Source organism: Lissotriton vulgaris, chromosome 11, assembly GCF_964263255.1.
Source record: "Lissotriton vulgaris chromosome 11, aLisVul1.2, whole genome shotgun sequence".
Classification (NCBI taxonomy): Eukaryota; Metazoa; Chordata; class Amphibia; order Caudata; family Salamandridae; genus Lissotriton; species Lissotriton vulgaris.
In genome coordinates this window covers 289,156,775-289,179,717 of record NC_141699.1, presented here as the reverse complement: position 1 = coordinate 289,179,717, position 22,943 = coordinate 289,156,775, and positions in this window count along the sequence as shown.

Below are 22,943 nucleotides of genomic sequence, written 5' to 3'. Positions count from 1 at the left end.
TTGGCTAGATAAAGAGTTGTCATGGATTATGTAGTTTGTAAATATGCACAGGGATATATAATCAGATAAGTGTGAAAATGTACAAGAATATATATGCACTGTTATGTATAACATCCTTTCTTTATAAAATTCTCTACAGAGTTCCACCAAAGACTCCTGAGGAAGGCAGTTCTCCTACTGCCGAAACGCGCGTCGAGTCCTTTGTATAACTTTCTAATAAATGCAACTGTCGTCTGTGTATAATATTGTTAAAATCAGTCAGGGTCTACACTGTTTTTAAAGATGTATTTGTTTTTTAATGAATGTATTTGATGTTTTTGCTCCAGTAATATATATGTAACTGTTTTACTGTATCATAAAGTTTGACTTATTAGTTTGAGTCTCTATATGATTTTTATCTATGTTTAATTAAATTTATAATTTTTTAATATACACGTTATCTTTTGGCAATTCTTCTTCTCCATTGGTCTCAACATGTATGGTCACTTATTGCTGCATCCAGAATGTGTGGACCAGGTATTTCCATTCCTGAATTACACCGGCCAAGTTGTAGTGGTCCTGCTTGGCATACCACTTTGGTGTGTCCCATTGACTATGGTTTTGGGCCACTCATAATGAGGACATACACCTTGATACTCAAATAGTTGTATTTTGCCATTGGAATACCATGGGAACGAAATCTAAGATTCTGTCCAGTATCCTGCCACCAAAATTTAGCCTATTATAATTTGTGTCCCCAAAATGGGAAATAACCTAACAAATCTGAGAATACAGATCTGCTGATATTTTCCATGACTCCGGGGACTCATCCGCTGACATTTTCAATCTGCTCAAAGCAGATGGATTGGGGAGTCATTAGCTAGGGTGAGATTTTGAGGCTTGCTTCTCTGGGTCCGCAAATCGTCAGTCTCTATACACCGGGCTACTTGTATTGGCCAGGACCATATCACCTCTGTCCAACTCACTAAACTCTAGATATGGCAGTACCACTCATAATAAGCGTGTTAGGGGCCTATTTATGAGGCCATTTAATATTTATGTATTTATTTATTTATTTTGAAGTTTTATATAGCGCTGGCCAGACCCGAGGGTATTGGAACGCTTTACAACAGGCAAATTGCAAAAGACCAAAAATACAGGTAACAAAAAAATGGTGAACGTATCAATACAAGTAACAAAAAATACAGCGAAAGTATCAAGCATGGACAGTGAGTTTCAGCGGGTTAAGTAATCAGGGGCAATGAAGACTTGTAGTGCCTTCACCGGGTGTCATAGTCTAGGGTCGCGCTCCCATCCAGGGAGTAATGTCATCGGTGCTTCTGCGGCTCATGTCCCTTCACTAGGGAATAATTTAGGAAAAGGTTTTTGAGCTTTCCTTTAAATTTTGCGAAGGAGGATATAGTTCTGATGTGGGGACGAATAACGTTCCAGATTTTGGGCGCCAGGTATTCAGGTTTGCCTGTGTGAAGGGCTTTGTGGGTGAGGCTGGCTGTTCTGAAACTGGCACACAGTTCAACTGGGAGCCATTTTAGTTCTCTGAATGCGGGTGAGATATGGTTGAATTGCTTCACTCCTGTGACCATTCTAGCTGCTGTGTTTAGTGTTGTTTTGAGGGGAGCAAGATGTGTCTTTGCTGTGCCTGAGAGGGCTGCGATCCCATAGACTAATCTTGATAACACCAGTGATTGGGTGGCTTGTTTAAGGTGCTTAGATGCAATGAAAGGCTTTATTTTGTTCAGTAGCTTCAGGTTGAGGTAGGTGCCTTTAATTCAATTGCAACAGATCTTATCCACCCAGATCAGAATGGTTTTGTGGCAGGCCGGCAATTAACAACTAACACCCATTTTCTTACTGAAGCGTTAAATTATTTTCAGGTTAAAAAAATCCCGGCTTTAATTTTATTATTAGATGCGGAGAAGGCTTTTGATTTAGTAGTTTGGTCAACTTTATTTGTTATTTTAAAACACTTTGGTATCCCTTCACAAATTATTAGTTTAATCTAGTTTTATGCACGGGTGCCAGAGCAAATATAATTATAAATTCTGTTAAGGTAGGTGCAGTTTCGGTCAAACGGGGCACCAGACAGGGTTGCCCCTTATCCCCTATCCTTTTTGCTTTTTTAGCGAACCGCTAGCCATTGCTGTCCGTGATTCTGTAAATATCCCTCCACCTATTACATCTATGGCAAAAATTAAACTCTATGCCGATGATATCATGTTGATAACTAAGACGGATATCCAATCTCAAACCGCTGTCTTGCAGCTCTTTGAAGAATTTGAGGCTTTAGGAGGGTACCGAATTAACAAAAAAAAACCTGAAATTTTAGTATGTGGTGGAGGGGAGGTGGTTTTACACGCGGATTTAGCTGGTTGTATCAATCCAAGACCAAAACGATATTTAGGGGTTATGTTTTCCACATTGGTTTCTGAGTTATTTACGTTGAATTTTGACCCACTTGTACGAAAAGTTCAATCCTTATTTACTAGATGGGGCTCACTACCACACTCTATTATGGGACGGGTGGCACTGATAAAGATGTCAGTTCTACCACTATTCAATGTTTTATTTTCAGCTGTCCCATGCTTTCTACCCAGTAGTCTTTTTTCCAAAGTAGAATCCCTATTTTCGAATTTCATATGGGCTCAAAAACGCCCCAGGATAGCAATAAAGATACTTTACGTAGATACTGAACTGGGAGGCCTATCTCTCCCCAATCTCAGAGATTATTATAGCACATATTTTGCTCAGTATTTAGAACGATTTAAATTAGAAAGACAGAATCCAAATTTTTGTATTAATTTTTTCTTTGACAAAATTAGTCAAGAGGCTCAAACCCCTGTTCCTTTGCACATCCCTAAATCGCCAAAACTTACTCAATATAAAATAATGTATTGTTTCTTTAAATGTCGGGACGCCCTCCTGAAAAAATATTCTCTTCCGCAGTTCAATTCTAGAACTCCTCTAAGGATTGCTCTAATTTTTATGAGAATTAAAATTGGATCTGATATTGTTTATCAATGGGAGCGAGCTGGGTTTTGTACTTTATTTGACTTTATAAGAGAAGGGACTTGGCTGTCACCAAGAGAAATGCAACAATTAATCCCAGGGAAGTTTATGTTATTTAACTCATATGTTTCGATTTTTAAAGTTCTGGGACAAGTGGAAGTAAGAATGATTGATTCTCCTTGTCAGCTGTGGGATGATCTATTTCTGATTTCTCAGAATAAGAAACCAGGAGCATGGAAGCATTATTTAGCTCAATACACTGATTTAGACCTTAGTACAAGAGCCATTAAAAAATGGCAAGAACAAGAAAATCATGCTCTTACTATGAATACCTGGAAGTGTATAAACAAATTGAATTTTAGTGTTCTTCGTGGATCTAATTGGAGGAGAATGATTTTTTTTACTAAATGGCTTCTTTATCGAACTCCTGCTGTTATCTCACAAATGTATACGAACGTTAGTGCTGTCTGTTTTAGATGTAAGAAACATAGTCCAGCTAATTGGTCCCACATTACAGTTCACTGTACTAAAATCGTTCCTTTTTGAACTGAGATATTCGAATACTTACAAAAGTTTTGTGGGATTCAGATTGATTATAATGCTAAATTAATACTTTATGGATATGATAGTGATCCCGGCTTGTTTGGACAGTCGGTTAAATTATTATTTATTGTGATGGCAGTTGCGAGGTCCTTGGTTCTACAGAATTGGAAATCAACTCAAGCTCCCTTGTTTAATATTTGACTTCAGAAAATGAGAAATGTTAGAACAAGCGAATTTCGTTATGCAAAGCGAATTGGGGGGATAAGGAAATTTGATAAAATTTGGAAATCATTTTTTGAGTAATTTTGGAAACTGTATTATGTAAACTGATTTTGAATTGTTTGGATGTCAATATATGCATTTTCTTTACTAGTTGAAACTTGATACAAAAACTTCAATATTAAAATGTGTTAAAAAAAAGAGGTAGGTGCCTTTGGCGGAGTTCTTAATGTGTTTGGTCATGTTCAGTTTCGGGTCTAAAGTGATGCCTAGTGATCTTACAGAGTCTGCCAGGGTGAAGTTTCTGTTGAGGGCATCAATCACATTTATCCATTCCGTGATTTGTGGATACTCTTCCTTGTTTGAGATGTGGAGTATTTCAGTCTTGTGTTGATTAAGTTTTAGGTGGTTACTTGACAGCCAGTCTTGAACTTCTCTAAGCGTGTAGTTGAGTCTCTGAATGTCACCAATGGAGGTGGTTTCAAGATAGATCTGTGTGTCGTCAGCATATAGGTGGAAGGGGATGTTGGATTTTCTGAGTAGGGTTGTGAGTGGTTCCATGTAAATGTTGAAAAGTTGCGGGGAGAGCACTGAACCTTAGGGGACTCCCCTGCTGACAGCAGGTAGGTCGGACATAAAGTTTTAGATTTTCTTCTTTGGGTGCGGTTGTGAAGTAAGGAGGAGAACCATTGTAAGACCACCTCACCTAGAACTGCCCTTTCTTGAAGCACCTTAATGAGGAGTTTGTGGTCGACCTTGTCAAAAGCTGCCAATAGGTCTAGGAGAATGAGAAGGCAGCATTTGTCCGCATCCAGTGATTTTTGAATGTCATCAATGACGTTGAGGATCGCAGTTTCCGTGCTGCAGCCCTTTCTTAAACCTGATTGGTGGGCATCGAGGAGGCTGATGCTAACCCGGTGCCGAGTTAGTTGCAGGAGCTTGCATCTTTCTAAGGTTTTGGATAGAAGAGGCAAGTTAGAAACTGGTCTGAAATGATTCAGATCTTTTGGGCCTAGGCCTATTTTTTTAGCAGTGGCATGACTTGCCCGACTTTGAGGGAATCAGGGACGAATCCGGATCTCAGGGAGCTATTTATGATCTTGCACCAGAGCGGGGCAAGGGAGAGTTTAAGCTTTTTGGTCAGTTGTGGAGGAAGAGGACCTAGAGCGTGTGAGGAGGGCTTGGATGTGGAGATGAGGTTGAGAGATAATGGAATCTAAGGTTGCTCCTTTATTGTGTGTTCCTTCTGAGCAGAATTGGGTCAGATTGTTGTCCTGAAGAAGATTGTTAAGGGTTAGAATTAGCAAATTGTTTATCTCATTCCAACATAGGTTGAGGTCACCACGAATTAAGTTGTTTGAGTCACTGAGTGAGCAGTGAGCAGTGAGCAATCAGATCAGACAAGTGTTCCCCGAATGAGGAAGTGTTGCCTAGGGGGATGATATAGAAGATGGCAGAGAATTGCTCTGTTGTCGTTTGTATTGATGTTAGCTGTAAGACATTCAATGGTGCTGTAATTAAAGGTGTCCATTTCTACAATGGCAATGTTGTTCTTATGTATGATTGCTATGCCTCCACCTCTTTGGTCTTTTCTGTCCTTGTTGATGATAGTGAAGCCTGAGGGGACCAACATATCTAGGCTTGGTGCAGAGAACTCATTTAGCCAAGTCTTGGTGATGAACGCGATGTCTATGTCATGGGAGAGGATGGTTTCTGCTAGTTCTGTTGCATGTTTGGAGGCTGATCTACAGTTTATAAGCATTCAGTTGGTAGTGGACTCCTCTTTGGTGTGTTCCTTTATGGGGGGCCCTGGGTATGGAAGTGAGGATGGCCGGGGGTCTTGGTGAATTCAAGGTGCGGTGGTCCCTTCTGAAATCTGTGATCAATTGGATCTTGGCTTTAGGGGAGGCTGTGGTGGGAGAGTCGTAGGTTAAAGATAGTTTGGTTGCCTCCTTTGAGGACATGGCTGCTTTGGTTCTTCTGGGTCTCTGAGTTCGGTACTCTGTATCGGTTTCTCTGGGTCTCTGTGTCAGGGTCTCAGGGGTGGTTGGAAGCTCATTCAGGCATGGTAAGTTGTCTGGTCTTAGAAGGGTGGAGCTGGTCAGAGTGGGAGTCCATTGAGGGGTAAGCCTATCCTTCGGGCCGAGTCTATGTTGGTTACGATTTGGCTCAGGCCCTGGGTTGTCAGTTCTAGCTGGCTTTCTAGAAGGGCTAGACGCTGCTCCATGTTTACTGAGGAGGGGGTAAGGGCGGCTCGGGCAGGGGCATCTCGGGAGGAGGTGCACATGTCAGTGTTGTGGGGCCTGTTGGTGGAGGAGCTGACCGTATTGAGGACCGTAGGTAGGGGGAGCAGTGGGTCATGACGCGATATCGCCGTCCTATTGTCCACAGCATGAGTGAGGTATCTAGAGTTCTGTGATTGCTGGTGGGGCTCGATCCTAGCATGAAGGTTTGAGTGATCTGGGGAGGAGGGTGGGACTCGGCTGGAGGTTGTAGCCCTTGATTCGTGGGGGTGGGGGTACAGGTGGTGACTCGTGCAGGAATGGTGGTTGTTCTGGTATATGCCGTAGGAGTGGTTTATCATCTCTCCTGGTATGGAAGACTGGCCAGGAGTACAGAGAAGGGCGGGGAGGGTAGCGGCGTGTGCAAGGGGGTGATTTGCAGCGAGGGGAAGATGGAGTCGAAGGCCTCTAGATTCTTGTTGTTGAATTGAATCAGGACAGTGCCGTTTGTGTATATGGTCACAGTAGTGTTGCTGCTCCATATCGGGAGGTTAGTGAGTGAGGTTGTCAGTTTGCAGCTGTGCGGGGTGGTCGTAGTTTTGGAGATGGGTAGCTGTGTTCTGTATATGATGGTCCAATTATCTGCCCATTTGGGTCGTACTTGGACCACGCAACGTGATGCAAGAGCAACACAAACCATAAGACAGATTTTTGAAGCCACACAAAGCCACTTTGCATTGCTTAAAAAATCTGGAGTAATGCAACGCAGCACAAATATCTGCATTGCATTACTCTGTCCTGGGAAGGCATTCCACTGGTGTTGTTGCATGAGTGTTCCCACACAACTTCCATGGATTTTGACAAGTCCCCAGATTTACAAGAAATAGTAAACCTGGGGATGCACCAAAAATGTACACCTTCCCACGGGAGGCATAACAAGGAGATATATCTCTAATTATCCACATTTCTTCCTACTTCTAAGTGTTCTACATTCTGAAGCCCACTTAGAAAGAGGAATATGCCTCCCAGGATTGTTTTTGTGCAGGAAAGTGCCCCTTCCCGCACAAAAACAATCCTGCATGCAAATCAGGACACCTTGCATCATGGTGCAAGGGTGCCTGCATTGGTGCTAGGCAGCCCGATGTGGGCCAGCACATGGAAAAGGAAAGGAATGCACCATTTTCGATTAAATACTGTGCATTCCTGTCTCTTCCATGTCATGAAGGACAGTAAGGTTCTTGCTGTGCTGCACTGCATCACAAAGCTCATAAATGAGCACCTGAGTGTTTGTCCCACTCTGGCAGAAGCTTAACACCTTGGCTGCTATGGGTTTTCCCCTCCTGTGCTTCTTGGTGAGCTTTCCCATTATACATGACAAGCTCAGCTCGTCATAAGCACAGCTCAACCGTGCCTCATGACGAGCTGAGCTCGTCATGAGCATCGAAGGGGTTATAGACAGAATCTAATGCTGAACTTTAAGGCCCCTATCACAACTTTACTTAACAGGTAAGGGAACACACCAAGGCCTGAGGTAGTTGAGAGAAACCAAGAAACATTTCCACCCTTTCCCCCCCCCCCCCCGCCTTCCTACCCCCTCCCCTTCCCCCCCCCCTTCCTACCCCTTCCCACCCCCCCCCCTTTAACCCGCCTCGGATAACCACACACATTCTTGCCACTTATTTTACCATATCCCATTATACAGCTATACTCTATTCGTACAACCACATAACCTGTTTCTATCTTAATTGCATAGGAACAAAATGCTATAACCTGCGCCATCTTGGAACGGGCTCCTTGTTTTGTACTATGAATCAGCACCCATTCCTCTATAGATTTGCCCACATATATAAGATATACCCCACTAAATAGCTCATAATATTCTGTGTGTTGTTTCTGTAATATCTGTAATTTCGAAAACACCCTGACCATGGCTAAATCTTTTTAATAGCATCACATATGATATAGCATCAATAATAGATTAACTACCGTGATTATATTACGGTGTCTCTAAAATATAATATTTGATTGTTGTCATCTCTCTGCTATCATTTTAGAGTCAAATCGGGCTCTGTCCTTTAACTTTTCTCGCCTATTCAAACGCCATTTTTGAAAGGGTATCTAACACTCGAGAACCCTTTGACAAGCTGTCCGCCAACTCTTTCAATTACACCTCTGTTCAAAGTTTTTTTTTTTTTAAAACTCTATTTTGGCGCGGAATTTCTACTATAATAGAGCTGTCATCGGCAAGACGCTCATTTTTCTAAACCCGACGAAGCTGCCCCGCCGTTTGGCCGTCCGGAACTGCACCATCCTGCAGTCCGTGAAACTACAACCAAAACTAGGTAAGAAAAGTATCCGTTTGAGGTAGCGAGATCCTTAGGAATCGCTATATAGGGCTTCCCCCTTAGTTATTTATTTAACCAGTTTTCCCTGAATTTTCAATCTTTCACCATAGAAACGACTCGTTCACGGAACCGAGCGTTTCCGCAACCTTTCACATCCCGATCGGTGTTTTAAAAGCGGAACAGCACCACCTTGCTGCCGGCACTAAGCTACGCATTTAGGAGGTAACTATTGATTATATTCATGTGGTCCTAAAGAATATTAACAGGTCTACATACATGCGAAATTCCATCTTTAATTTTCAAACTATTGAGTGTTTTGTAAACCCTGGCACATACAGAGCTGGTATTGGTCACTCCTAATGCTCGTTGTGTCCCCTCCACCCCCCTTTTTTTTTTTATCTTCCAGTTTATCCAATGCTTGGGGCATCTTTTAATCGGCATTACATCCGGTCTTCTCTATGAACCCCTATTGAAATATCTACACAAAACGATTTTGGAGGTAATTTCCAGGACTTTCTTATGTTAAACCAACTAACTACTTTAAGCCTCATGAACTGCATCACTATGTTTTTTCTTTGAAAAACAGACATGTAATAGAAACGATCTATGATCTATTTATATCTTTTTTGTATTTACCCACAGTTATTCTTTCCATCCATTTGAACACCAACATGAAGGCATTGTAAGCCAGTACTTCTATGCGGTAACATTAATAGGTAACTGTTTCTCTATCTGACAGCTAACCCATCCATCGACTAACTTATGATATTACCCTTAGAGTGATGGGTTCTCTGACAATATCATTATGGGCGAAAAAATCCCCCTGCCTTCTTTATATATGCTAAAACGGTTTGATCTACCGGCAACTATGTATCAAGATACGAGATTGGCTGTATTTAAGTGCCCAACGGAATGGTATATACAATCATCTAACATAGACACCCCATTCCCTTCTATACAAGACCACATTTGGTGACATTAAGTAACTGGCCTTTTTTAACCTATTGTGAGCAAAGCGTTCTCCACAATTTTTTAAAATATGTAGCTTATTCCATCATAATTTTCATTTATAACCAGGTACCATTTTTACCATCTGGCTCTTTGTACTGGTTGGCTCTATCTGCAAGAATCAAAAGGAAGTTATCACCGATTACTTTGCCATGAGCTCTATATGATATAACATCATTAATGTAAGTGAATTTACATGTATGAACCCTATATCTAGTTTATGCTAACAATATGTAAAGAATCTGTGAATTGAAATCATCATTGCGAAAGTGTATGTGAAATTTATTTATGACAATTACCTATACCCCTAATGTAGCCAACTTATGTTGTTGGCCTTTTCAGTTTTAGCTGAAGTACTGCACTAAAGTTGTAACTTGCATCAGTCCAGTAAAGGAAACTAAGTGACTAATCAGTATGTCTGGACCTTGGCTAGATAAAGAGTTGTCATGGATTATGTAGTTTGTAAATATGCACAGGGATATATAATCAGATAAGTGTGAAAATGTACAAGAATATATATGCACTGTTATGTATAACATCCTTTCTTTATAAAATTCTCTACAGAGTTCCACCAAAGACTCCTGAGGAAGGCAGTTCTCCTACTGCCGAAACGCGCGTCGAGTCCTTTGTATAACTTTCTAATAAATGCAACTGTCGTCTGTGTATAATATTGTTAAAATCAGTCAGGGTCTACACTGTTTTTAAAGATGTATTTGTTTTTTAATGAATGTATTTGATGTTTTTGCTCCAGTAATATATATGTAACTGTTTTACTGTATCATATAGTTTGACTTATTAGTTTGAGTCTCTATATGATTTTTATCTATGTTTAATTAAATTTATAATTTTTTAATATACACGTTATCTTTTGGCAATTCTTCTTCTCCATTGGTCTCAACATGTATGGTCACTTATTGCTGCATCCAGAATGTGTGGACCAGGTATTTCCATTCCTGAATTACACCGGCCAAGTTGTAGTGGTCCTGCTTGGCATACCACTTTGGTGTGTCCCATTGACTATGGTTTTGGGCCACTCATAATGAGGACATACACCTTGATACTCAAATAGTTGTATTTTGCCATTGGAATACCATGGGAACGAAATCTAAGATTCTGTCCAGTATCCTGCCACCAAAATTTAGCCTATTATAATTTGTGTCCCCAAAATGGGAAATAACCTAACAAATCTGAGAATACAGATCTGCTGATATTTTCCATGACTCCGGGGACTCATCCGCTGACATTTTCAATCTGCTCAAAGCAGATGGATTGGGGAGTCATTAGCTAGGGTGAGATTTTGAGGCTTGCTTCTCTGGGTCCGCAAATCGTCAGTCTCTATACACCGGGCTACTTGTATTGGCCAGGACCATATCACCTCTGTCCAACTCACTAAACTCTAGATATGGCAGTACCACTCATAATAAGCGTGTTAGGGGCCTATTTATGAGGCCATTTAATATTTATGTATTTATTTATTTATTTTGAAGTTTTATATAGCGCTGGCCAGACCCGAGGGTATTGGAACGCTTTACAACAGGCAAATTGCAAAAGACCAAAAATACAGGTAACAAAAAAATGGTGAACGTATCAATACAAGTAACAAAAAATACAGCGAAAGTATCAAGCATGGACAGTGAGTTTCAGCGGGTTAAGTAATCAGGGGCAATGAAGACTTGTAGTGCCTTCACCGGGTGTCATAGTCTAGGGTCGCGCTCCCATCCAGGGAGTAATGTCATCGGTGCTTCTGCGGCTCATGTCCCTTCACTAGGGAATAATTTAGGAAAAGGTTTTTGAGCTTTCCTTTAAATTTTGCGAAGGAGGATATAGTTCTGATGTGGGGACGAATAACGTTCCAGATTTTGGGCGCCAGGTATTCAGGTTTGCCTGTGTGAAGGGCTTTGTGGGTGAGGCTGGCTGTTCTGAAACTGGCACACAGTTCAACTGGGAGCCATTTTAGTTCTCTGAATGCGGGTGAGATATGGTTGAATTGCTTCACTCCTGTGACCATTCTAGCTGCTGTGTTTAGTGTTGTTTTGAGGGGAGCAAGATGTGTCTTTGCTGTGCCTGAGAGGGCTGCGATCCCATAGACTAATCTTGATAACACCAGTGATTGGGTGGCTTGTTTAAGGTGCTTAGATGCAATGAAAGGCTTTATTTTGTTCAGTAGCTTCAGGTTGAGGTAGGTGCCTTTAATTCAATTGCAACAGATCTTATCCACCCAGATCAGAATGGTTTTGTGGCAGGCCGGCAATTAACAACTAACACCCATTTTCTTACTGAAGCGTTAAATTATTTTCAGGTTAAAAAAATCCCGGCTTTAATTTTATTATTAGATGCGGAGAAGGCTTTTGATTTAGTAGTTTGGTCAACTTTATTTGTTATTTTAAAACACTTTGGTATCCCTTCACAAATTATTAGTTTAATCTAGTTTTATGCACGGGTGCCAGAGCAAATATAATTATAAATTCTGTTAAGGTAGGTGCAGTTTCGGTCAAACGGGGCACCAGACAGGGTTGCCCCTTATCCCCTATCCTTTTTGCTTTTTTATCGAACCGCTAGCCATTGCTGTCCGTGATTCTGTAAATATCCCTCCACCTATTACATCTATGGCAAAAATTAAACTCTATGCCGATGATATCATGTTGATAACTAAGACGGATATCCAATCTCAAACCGCTGTCTTGCAGCTCTTTGAAGAATTTGAGGCTTTAGGAGGGTACCGAATTAACAAAAAAAACCCTGAAATTTTAGTATGTGGTGGAGGGGAGGTGGTTTTACACGCGGATTTAGCTGGTTGTATCAATCCAAGACCAAAACGATATTTAGGGGTTATGTTTTCCACATTGGTTTCTGAGTTATTTACGTTGAATTTTGACCCACTTGTACGAAAAGTTCAATCCTTATTTACTAGATGGGGCTCACTACCACACTCTATTATGGGACGGGTGGCACTGATAAAGATGTCAGTTCTACCACTATTCAATGTTTTATTTTCAGCTGTCCCATGCTTTCTACCCAGTAGTCTTTTTTCCAAAGTAGAATCCCTATTTTCGAATTTCATATGGGCTCAAAAACGCCCCAGGATAGCAATAAAGATACTTTACGTAGATACTGAACTGGGAGGCCTATCTCTCCCCAATCTCAGAGATTATTATAGCACATATTTTGCTCAGTATTTAGAACGATTTAAATTAGAAAGACAGAATCCAAATTTTTGTATTAATTTTTTCTTTGACAAAATTAGTCAAGAGGCTCAAACCCCTGTTCCTTTGCACATCCCTAAATCGCCAAAACTTACTCAATATAAAATAATGTATTGGTTCTTTAAATGTCGGGACGCCCTCCTGAAAAAATATTCTCTTCCGCAGTTCAATTCTAGAACTCCTCTAAGGAATGCTCTAATTTTTATGAGAATTAAAATTGGATCTGATATTGTTTATCAATGGGAGCGAGCTGGGTTTTGTACTTTATTTGACTTTATAAGAGAAGGGACTTGGCTGTCACCAAGAGAAATGCAACAATTAATCCCAGGGAAGTTTATGTTATTTAACTCATATGTTTCGATTTTTAAAGTTCTGGGACAAGTGGAAGTAAGAATGATTGATTCTCCTTGTCAGCTGTGGGATGATCTATTTCTGATTTCTCAGAATAAGAAACCAGGAGCATGGAAGCATTATTTAGCTCAATACACTGATTTAGACCTTAGTACAAGAGCCATTAAAAAATGGCAAGAACAAGAAAATCATGCTCTTACTATGAATACCTGGAAGTGTATAAACAAATTGAATTTTAGTGTTCTTCGTGGATCTAATTGGAGGAGAATGATTTTTTTTACTAAATGGCTTCTTTATCGAACTCCTGCTGTTATCTCACAAATGTATACGAACGTTAGTGCTGTCTGTTTTAGATGTAAGAAACATAGTCCAGCTAATTGGTCCCACATTACAGTTCACTGTACTAAAATCGTTCCTTTTTGAACTGAGATATTCGAATACTTACAAAAGTTTTGTGGGATTCAGATTGATTATAATGCTAAATTAATACTTTATGGATATGATAGTGATCTCGGCTTGTTTGGACAGTCGGTTAAATTATTATTTATTGTGATGGCAGTTGCGAGGTCCTTGGTTCTACAGAATTGGAAATCAACTCAAGCTCCCTTGTTTAATATTTGACTTCAGAAAATGAGAAATGTTAGAACAAGCGAATTTCGTTATGCAAAGCGAATTGGGGGGATAAGGAAATTTGATAAAATTTGGAAATCATTTTTTGAGTAATTTTGGAAACTGTATTATGTAAACTGATTTTGAATTGTTTGGATGTCAATATATGCATTTTCTTTACTAGTTGAAACTTGATACAAAAACTTCAATATTAAAATGTGTTAAAAAAAAGAGGTAGGTGCCTTTGGCGGAGTTCTTAATGTGTTTGGTCATGTTCAGTTTCGGGTCTAAAGTGATGCCTAGTGATCTTACAGAGTCTGCCAGGGTGAAGTTTCTGTTGAGGGCATCAATCACATTTATCCATTCCGTGATTTGTGGATACTCTTCCTTGTTTGAGATGTGGAGTATTTCAGTCTTGTGTTGATTAAGTTTTAGGTGGTTACTTGACAGCCAGTCTTGAACTTCTCTAAGCGTGTAGTTGAGTCTCTGAATGTCACCAATGGAGGTGGTTTCAAGATAGATCTGTGTGTCGTCAGCATATAGGTGGAAGGGGATGTTGGATTTTCTGAGTAGGGTTGTGAGTGGTTCCATGTAAATGTTGAAAAGTTGCGGGGAGAGCACTGAACCTTAGGGGACTCCCCTGCTGACAGCAGGTAGGTCGGACATAAAGTTTTAGATTTTTCTTCTTTGGGTGCGGTTGTGAAGTAAGGAGGAGAACCATTGTAAGACCACCTCACCTAGAACTGCCCTTTCTTGAAGCACCTTAATGAGGAGTTTGTGGTCGACCTTGTCAAAAGCTGCCAATAGGTCTAGGAGAATGAGAAGGCAGCATTTGTCCGCATCCAGTGATTTTTGAATGTCATCAATGACGTTGAGGATCGCAGTTTCCGTGCTGCAGCCCTTTCTTAAACCTGATTGGTGGGCATCGAGGAGGCTGATGCTAACCCGGTGCCGAGTTAGTTGCAGGAGCTTGCATCTTTCTAAGGTTTTGGATAGAAGAGGCAAGTTAGAAACTGGTCTGAAATGATTCAGATCTTTTGGGCCTAGGCCTATTTTTTTAGCAGTGGCATGACTTGCCCGACTTTGAGGGAATCAGGGATGAATCCGGATCTCAGGGAGCTATTTATGATCTTGCACCAGAGCGGGGCAAGGGAGAGTTTAAGCTTTTTGGTCAGTTGTGGAGGAAGAGGACCTAGAGCGTGTGAGGAGGGCTTGGATGTGGAGATGAGGTTGAGAGATAATGGAATCTAAGGTTGCTCCTTTATTGTGTGTTCCTTCTGAGCAGAATTGGGTCAGATTGTTGTCCTGAAGAAGATTGTTAAGGGTTAGAATTAGCAAATTGTTTATCTCATTCCAACATAGGTTGAGGTCACCACGAATTAAGTTGTTTGAGTCACTGAGTGAGCAGTGAGCAGTGAGCAATCAGATCAGACAAGTGTTCCCCGAATGAGGAAGTGTTGCCTAGGGGGATGATATAGAAGATGGCAGAGAATTGCTCTGTTGTCGTTTGTATTGATGTTAGCTGTAAGACATTCAATGGTGCTGTAATTAAAGGTGTCCATTTCTACAATGGCAATGTTGTTCTTATGTATGATTGCTATGCCTCCACCTCTTTGGTCTTTTCTGTCCTTGTTGATGATAGTGAAGCCTGAGGGGACCAACATATCTAGGCTTGGTGCAGAGAACTCATTTAGCCAAGTCTTGGTGATGAACGCGATGTCTATGTCATGGGAGAGGATGGTTTCTGCTAGTTCTGTTGCATGTTTGGAGGCTGATCTACAGTTTATAAGCATTCAGTTGGTAGTGGACTCCTCTTTGGTGTGTTCCTTTATGGGGGGCCCTGGGTATGGAAGTGAGGATGGCCGGGGGTCTTGGTGAATTCAAGGTGCGGTGGTCCCTTCTGAAATCTGTGATCAATTGGATCTTGGCTTTAGGGGAGGCTGTGGTGGGAGAGTCGTAGGTTAAAGATAGTTTGGTTGCCTCCTTTGAGGACATGGCTGCTTTGGTTCTTCTGGGTCTCTGAGTTCGGTACTCTGTATCGGTTTCTCTGGGTCTCTGTGTCAGGGTCTCAGGGGTGGTTGGAAGCTCATTCAGGCATGGTAAGTTGTCTGGTCTTAGAAGGGTGGAGCTGGTCAGAGTGGGAGTCCATTGAGGGGTAAGCCTATCCTTCGGGCCGAGTCTATGTTGGTTACGATTTGGCTCAGGCCCTGGGTTGTCAGTTCTAGCTGGCTTTCTAGAAGGGCTAGACGCTGCTCCATGTTTACTGAGGAGGGGGTAAGGGCGGCTCGGGCAGGGGCATCTCGGGAGGAGGTGCACATGTCAGTGTTGTGGGGCCTGTTGGTGGAGGAGCTGACCGTATTGAGGACCGTAGGTAGGGGGAGCAGTGGGTCATGACGCGATATCGCCGTCCTATTGTCCACAGCATGAGTGAGGTATCTAGAGTTCTGTGATTGCTGGTGGGGCTCGATCCTAGCATGAAGGTTTGAGTGATCTGGGGAGGAGGGTGGGACTCGGCTGGAGGTTGTAGCCCTTGATTCGTGGGGGTGGGGGTACAGGTGGTGACTCGTGCAGGAATGGTGGTTGTTCTGGTATATGCCGTAGGAGTGGTTTATCATCTCTCCTGGTATGGAAGACTGGCCAGGAGTACAGAGAAGGGCGGGGAGGGTAGCGGCGTGTGCAAGGGGGTGATTTGCAGCGAGGGGAAGATGGAGTCGAAGGCCTCTAGATTCTTGTTGTTGAATTGAATCAGGACAGTGCCGTTTGTGTATATGGTCACAGTAGTGTTGCTGCTCCATATCGGGAGGTTAGTGAGTGAGGTTGTCAGTTTGCAGCTGTGCGGGGTGGTCGTAGTTTTGGAGATGGGTAGCTGTGTTCTGTATATGATGGTCCAATTATCTGCCCATTTGGGTCGTACTTGGACCACGCAACGTGATGCAAGAGCAACACAAACCATAAGACAGATTTTTGAAGCCACACAAAGCCACTTTGCATTGCTTAAAAAATCTGGAGTAATGCAACGCAGCACAAATATCTGCATTGCATTACTCTGTCCTGGGAAGGCATTCCACTGGTGTTGTTGCATGAGTGTTCCCACACAACTTCCATGGATTTTGACAAGTCCCCAGATTTACAAGAAATAGTAAACCTGGGGATGCACCAAAAATGTACACCTTCCCACGGGAGGCATAACAAGGAGATATATCTCTAATTATCCACATTTCTTCCTACTTCTAAGTGTTCTACATTCTGAAGCCCACTTAGAAAGAGGAATATGCCTCCCAGGATTGTTTTTGTGCAGGAAAGTGCCCCTTCCCGCACAAAAACAATCCTGCATGCAAATCAGGACACCTTGCATCATGGTGCAAGGGTGCCTGCATTGGTGCTAGGCAGCCCGATGTGGGCCAGCACATGGAAAAGGAAAGGAATGCACCATTTTCGATTAAATACTGTGCATTCCTGTCTCTTCCATGTCATGAAGGACAGTAAGGTTCTTGCTGTGCTGCACTGCATCACAAAGCTCATAAATGAGCACCTGAGTGTTTGTCCCACTCTGGCAGAAGCTTAACACCTTGGCTGCTATGGGTTTTTCCCTCCTGTGCTTCTTGGTGAGCTTTCCCATTATACATGACGAGCTCAGCTCGTCATAAGCACAGCTCAACCGTGCCTCATGACGAGCTGAGCTCGTCATGAGCATCGAAGGGGTTATAGACAGAATCTAATGCTGAACTTTAAGGCCCCTATCACAACTTTACTTAACAGGTAAGGGAACACACCAAGGCCTGAGGTAGTTGAGAGAAACCAAGAAACATTTCCACCCTTTCCCCCCCCCCCGCCTTCCTACCCCCTCCCCTTTCCCCCCCCCCCCTTCCTACCCCTTCCCCTCCCCCCCCCTTTAACCCGCCTCGGATAACCACACACATTCTTGCCACTTATTTTACCATATCCCATTATACAGCTATACTCTATTCGTACAACCACATAACCTGTTTCTATCTTAATTGCATAGGAACAAAATGCTATAACCTGCGCCATCTTGGAACGGGCTCCTTGTTTTGTACTATGAATCAGCACCCATTCCTCTATAGATTTGCCCACATATATAAGATATACCCCACTAAATAGCTCATAATATTCTGTGTGTTGTTTCTGTAATATCTGTAATTTCGAAAATACCCTGACCATGGCTAAATCTTTTTAATAGCATCACATATGATATAGCATCAATAATAGATTAACTACCGTGATTATATTACGGTGTCTCTAAAATATAATATTTGATTGAGACGTTGTCATCTCTCTGCTATCATTTTAGAGTCAAATCGGGCTCTGTCCTTTAACTTTTCTCGCCTATTCAAACGCCATTTTTGAAAGGGTATCTAACACTCGAGAACCCTTTGACAAGCTGTCCGCCAACTCTTTCAATTACACCTCTGTTCAAAGTTTTTTTTTTTTTTAAACTCTATTTTGGCGCGGAATTTCTACTATAATAGAGCTGTCATCGGCAAGACGCTCATTTTTCTAAACCCGACGAAACTGCCCCGCCGTTTGGCCGTCCGGAACTGCACCATCCTGCAGTCCGTGAAACTACAACCAAAACTAGGTAAGAAAAGTATCCGTTTGAGGTAGCGAGATCCTTAGGAATCGCTATATAGGGCTTCCCCCTTAGTTATTTATTTAACCAGTTTTCCCTGAATTTTCAATCTTTCACCATAGAAACGACTCGTTCACGGAACCGAGCGTTTCCGCAACCTTTCACATCCCGATCGGTGTTTTAAAAGCGGAACAGCACCACCTTGCTGCCGGCACTAAGCTACGCATTTAGGAGGTAACTATTGATTATATTCATGTGGTCCTAAAGAATATTAACAGGTCTACATACATGCGAAATTCCATCTTTAATTTTCAAACTATTGAGTGTTTTGTAAACCCTGGCACATACAGAGCTGGTATTGGTCACTCCTAATGCTCGTTGTGTCCCCTCCACCCCCCTTTTTTTTTTTATCTTCCAGTTTATCCAATGCTTGGGGCATCTTTTAATCGGCATTACATCCGGTCTTCTCTATGAACCCCTATTGAAATATCTACACAAAACGATTTTGGAGGTAATTTCCAGGACTTTCTTATGTTAAACCAACTAACTACTTTAAGCCTCATGAACTGCATCACTATGTTTTTTCTTTGAAAAACAGACATGTAATAGAAACGATCTATGATCTATTTATATCTTTTTTTGTATTTACCCACAGTTATTCTTTCCATCCATTTGAACACCAACATGAAGGCATTGTAAGCCAGTACTTCTATGCGGTAACATTAATAGGTAACTGTTTCTCTATCTGACAGCTAACCCATCCATCGACTAACTTATGATATTACCCTTAGAGTGATGGGTTCTCTGACAATATCATTATGGGCGAAAAAATCCCCCTGCCTTCTTTATATATGCTAAAACGGTTTGATCTACCGGCAACTATGTATCCAGATACGAGATTGGCTGTATTTAAGTGCCCAACAGAATGGTATATACAATCATCTAACATAGACACCCCATTCCCTTCTATACAAGACCACATTTGGTGACATTAAGTAACTGGCCTTTTTTAACCTATTGTGAGCAAAGCGTTCTCCACAATTTTTTAAAATATGTAGCTTATTCCATCATAATTTTCATTTATAACCAGGTACCATTTTTACCATCTGGCTCTTTGTACTGGTTGGCTCTATCTGCAAGAATCAAAAGGAAGTTATCACCGATTACTTTGCCATGAGCTCTATATGATATAACATCATTAATGTAAGTGAATTTACATGTATGAACCCTATATCTAGTTTATGCTAACAATATGTAAAGAATCTGTGAATTGAAATCATCATTGCGAAAGTGTATGTGAAATTTATTTATGACAATTACCTATACCCCTAATGTAGCCAACTTATGTTGTTGGCCTTTTCAGTTTTAGCTGAAGTACTGCACTAAAGTTGTAACTTGCATCAGTCCAGTAAAGGAAACTAAGTGACTAATCAGTATGTCTGGACCTTGGCTAGATAAAGAGTTGTCATGGATTATGTAGTTTGTAAATATGCACAGGGATATATAATCAGATAAGTGTGAAAATGTACAAGAATATATATGCACTGTTATGTATAACATCCTTTCTTTATAAAATTCTCTACAGAGTTCCACCAAAGACTCCTGAGGAAGGCAGTTCTCCTACTGCCGAAACGCGCGTCGAGTCCTTTGTATAACTTTCTAATAAATGCAACTGTCGTCTGTGTATAATATTGTTAAAATCAGTCAGGGTCTACACTGTTTTTAAAGATGTATTTGTTTTTTAATGAATGTATTTGATGTTTTTGCTCCAGTAATATATATGTAACTGTTTTACTGTATCATATAGTTTGACTTATTAGTTTGAGTCTCTATATGATTTTTATCTATGTTTAATTAAATTTATAATTTTTTAATATACACGTTATCTTTTGGCAATTCTTCTTCTCCATTGGTCTCAACATGTATGGTCACTTATTGTGGATGGCCTAGATTTTTGAATTCATATTGGTTTATACCCTGCCCTAGGAATCTGTGTATTATCGATACCCAGGGGGTCCTTGTTTTTCTCGCCAAATTACAGGGCCACAATCTACAGAAACAGGCAAAGAAATGGCCCAAAACAATCAGGTTTTATGTTTGTTGCATAATAGAATGGCCAATAATTCACACACTGTGTGTAACCATGTGACCTAACACACATAAACAATGGGAAGGAAAGATGCCACCATTAATCTATCACCTCCAATGATCAGGCCATTCCCTATACCATATTCAGGTGCATATAGCGTGTTCAGCAATTAGCCTGCCACCTCCCAATTTTCTTGACTATTTCCAAGGTTAGTCCAGGCCCAACTGCTGACGTTGCAGCCCCATCCTAAATGAATGTGAGCTGAAGGTGTGGTATCTAAGCCGACTTTGTGTAACACCACCTGTATGGCATAACTGAACTGGTATTTTGTGAGCGATATGCCCGAGTCATACACTTACAATAAGGTGGAAGTTGTAGTAGGCCGAATGTGTACAAGGTAGACACGGTGGTTACTGGGCACCTAAGGATGCCCTAAGCCAGTCTCAAAATCACCTGGTCATCCTTCCCAAATTGACCAACTTTTGAATGCGGCAGATTGACAATAAGATCCCCTTTGAGCCAGGAGATATGACTGTGTGTGACAGCCCTCTATGGATATCTTTTTTGACTCGGCCATGAGCTCGTAAATCCTGAACAACCCGTAAAAGGCGAGGGAAAAGGCTACTCAGAAAAGCATTGCCTCATAAGCTGAGCAGCAAACTTCCTGTAAGACTCTGAGCATGTTTTCCAATTTGTCAATGTCTATATGACGTCTACTGTCCACTGGAGCCCTATCTGGTCAAACAGCCTTAGCCGTGTCAGAGAGGAGTGTTAGACATCTGCAATGCACACACAGTCAATAAATGATGCACACGACTCAATAAGGAGATCCACACCAATTTATAAAAATAACTCTTGTCTTAATATAACTTTTGGCACCAAGATCATCAAAATCAGGTAAGTAAGTTTCGAGTGATTAATTTATAAAGTTTGAAAAATCAACAGTGCATTTTTTAAAGTGGTAATGTTAATCTGTGGAGGAAAGACATACACTGCATACAGGTACTTAACAGTGACTTACTGGACCAATCTCGTGGACTTACGGTAAGTATGGGGCAAGATCTAAGGCTGCACCAACAGGTTATCTCTGTTGGCTCTGAGGTGGCCGAGTGCAGATGTGCTTTTCAGCGTTCGGTGCCCAATGCTATCCAATGGGGAAAAACATGAACTGCATTTGGACACCTCACAGCGACTTATAGGACCAATCTCCTGGCTAAAGGTAATTTTGGGGCAAGGTCCAAGGCAGCACCAACAGGTCCCCTCGGGGGGCACAGGGCCGGCTGGGTGCAGAGGTGCTTTTCAGTGTCTAAATACTGTCTGCCATGTCTGCCAGGCAATAGCTGTGTGGATTGATAGATAAGGGGGCTATAAAAAGAAAGGAATTTTAGTAAAGAGTCTTTAACAGCAGTAGATATGCAGAATATTGATACTGAAATTTGCATATCTTCTTATAAGTGCATTTATTTATCTTCTGTGAATGTTTACAGTATTGAAACCTATTAGGCATTGAAGCATGAGTGCATATATACCTGGTTAAATAAATATAGAAATATACTAATTTCAGCTTCATCTTGCCACAAAACCCAAAATAAATATGGATAAATACAGATAAAATTAGCAAAAAATAAATATGGATAAATACAGACTGAACTGTCAAAACAATAAATAACATAAAACCGGGAGCCCTAAATATAATGTACCTTGCCTTACAAATATTACATGCAGTAGGGGACATGGCACACAGGTGTTTGACATGTTGTGTTTTCACTTTTTAGAGCACCTTGTCATGCAGCCTGCAGTGGCAGTCTGTCTGAGGTTGGTGCTCGGTCCTTTAGTATGGCACAAGACAGGCTGCAGCTCTTAAGGACCCTCTTTAGTACCTATACCCTGGGTACTAGAGGTACCACTTACTAGAGACGTAAAGAGCGGCTAAAGGCCTGGTCACTTGGGAATCAAATGACCAGTTATCTTCTTTTGCCGGGAAAGAACACTGGCACTGGGGACCTGTTTAGCAGGAACCCAGTGCACTTCAGTCAAAGTTGCACCAAATACCAGACAAAAGGTGGGGGACAATTGCAACAAAATCCCACTTTCCTAAACTAACCCCTTAGAGCCCTCTTAACCAAAAAAATATGGGAATGGCCTGGTGCATCTGTGAGCTTATTGAAGAAAGATACAGCTTATATATGTTGCCAGGCAAATGCAGCAGACCAGCCCTTGACTCACAATTGCTCAACAAAGCCTAACCAACTGCTCAAGGAAAAATGCTGTGCTTGTGCGTGCCCTCCTGTGCATGCCAGAAAGGTTTGGAAAGCCCTCTGGTATGCTCTCCTTGTTCTGGGGGCAAGACTGGCAGTGATTAGCTGTAGCAGAGCTGGGAACTAAAAGTCCATAGAGATGCTGAAAAAGGAATGGGCTCTGATTCTGCCTCAAGATGGAAGCACTGAAAGTCCTGGAACTTGAGACAAGACAATGAATTGGCTTCATTATTCAGGAGACCAGGAACATGCTCAGCTATAAACAAAATGTGATTCTTTTAAACAAATATGTACTAATTCTTTTAAGAAACATGTGACTTTCTTACATTTGCATGCTGGAAGTTAATAGACTGCACAACAGACATGCTATCAGGCCAAAATGTTACTGGTTGGTTGTGGAACTGCTCCGTCCATATATGTAAAGCCACCACTATGGGAACAAGCTCCAAGAAGCTCACATTTTTTACCAAACGAATGATAAGGCCAGGTCTTAGTACAC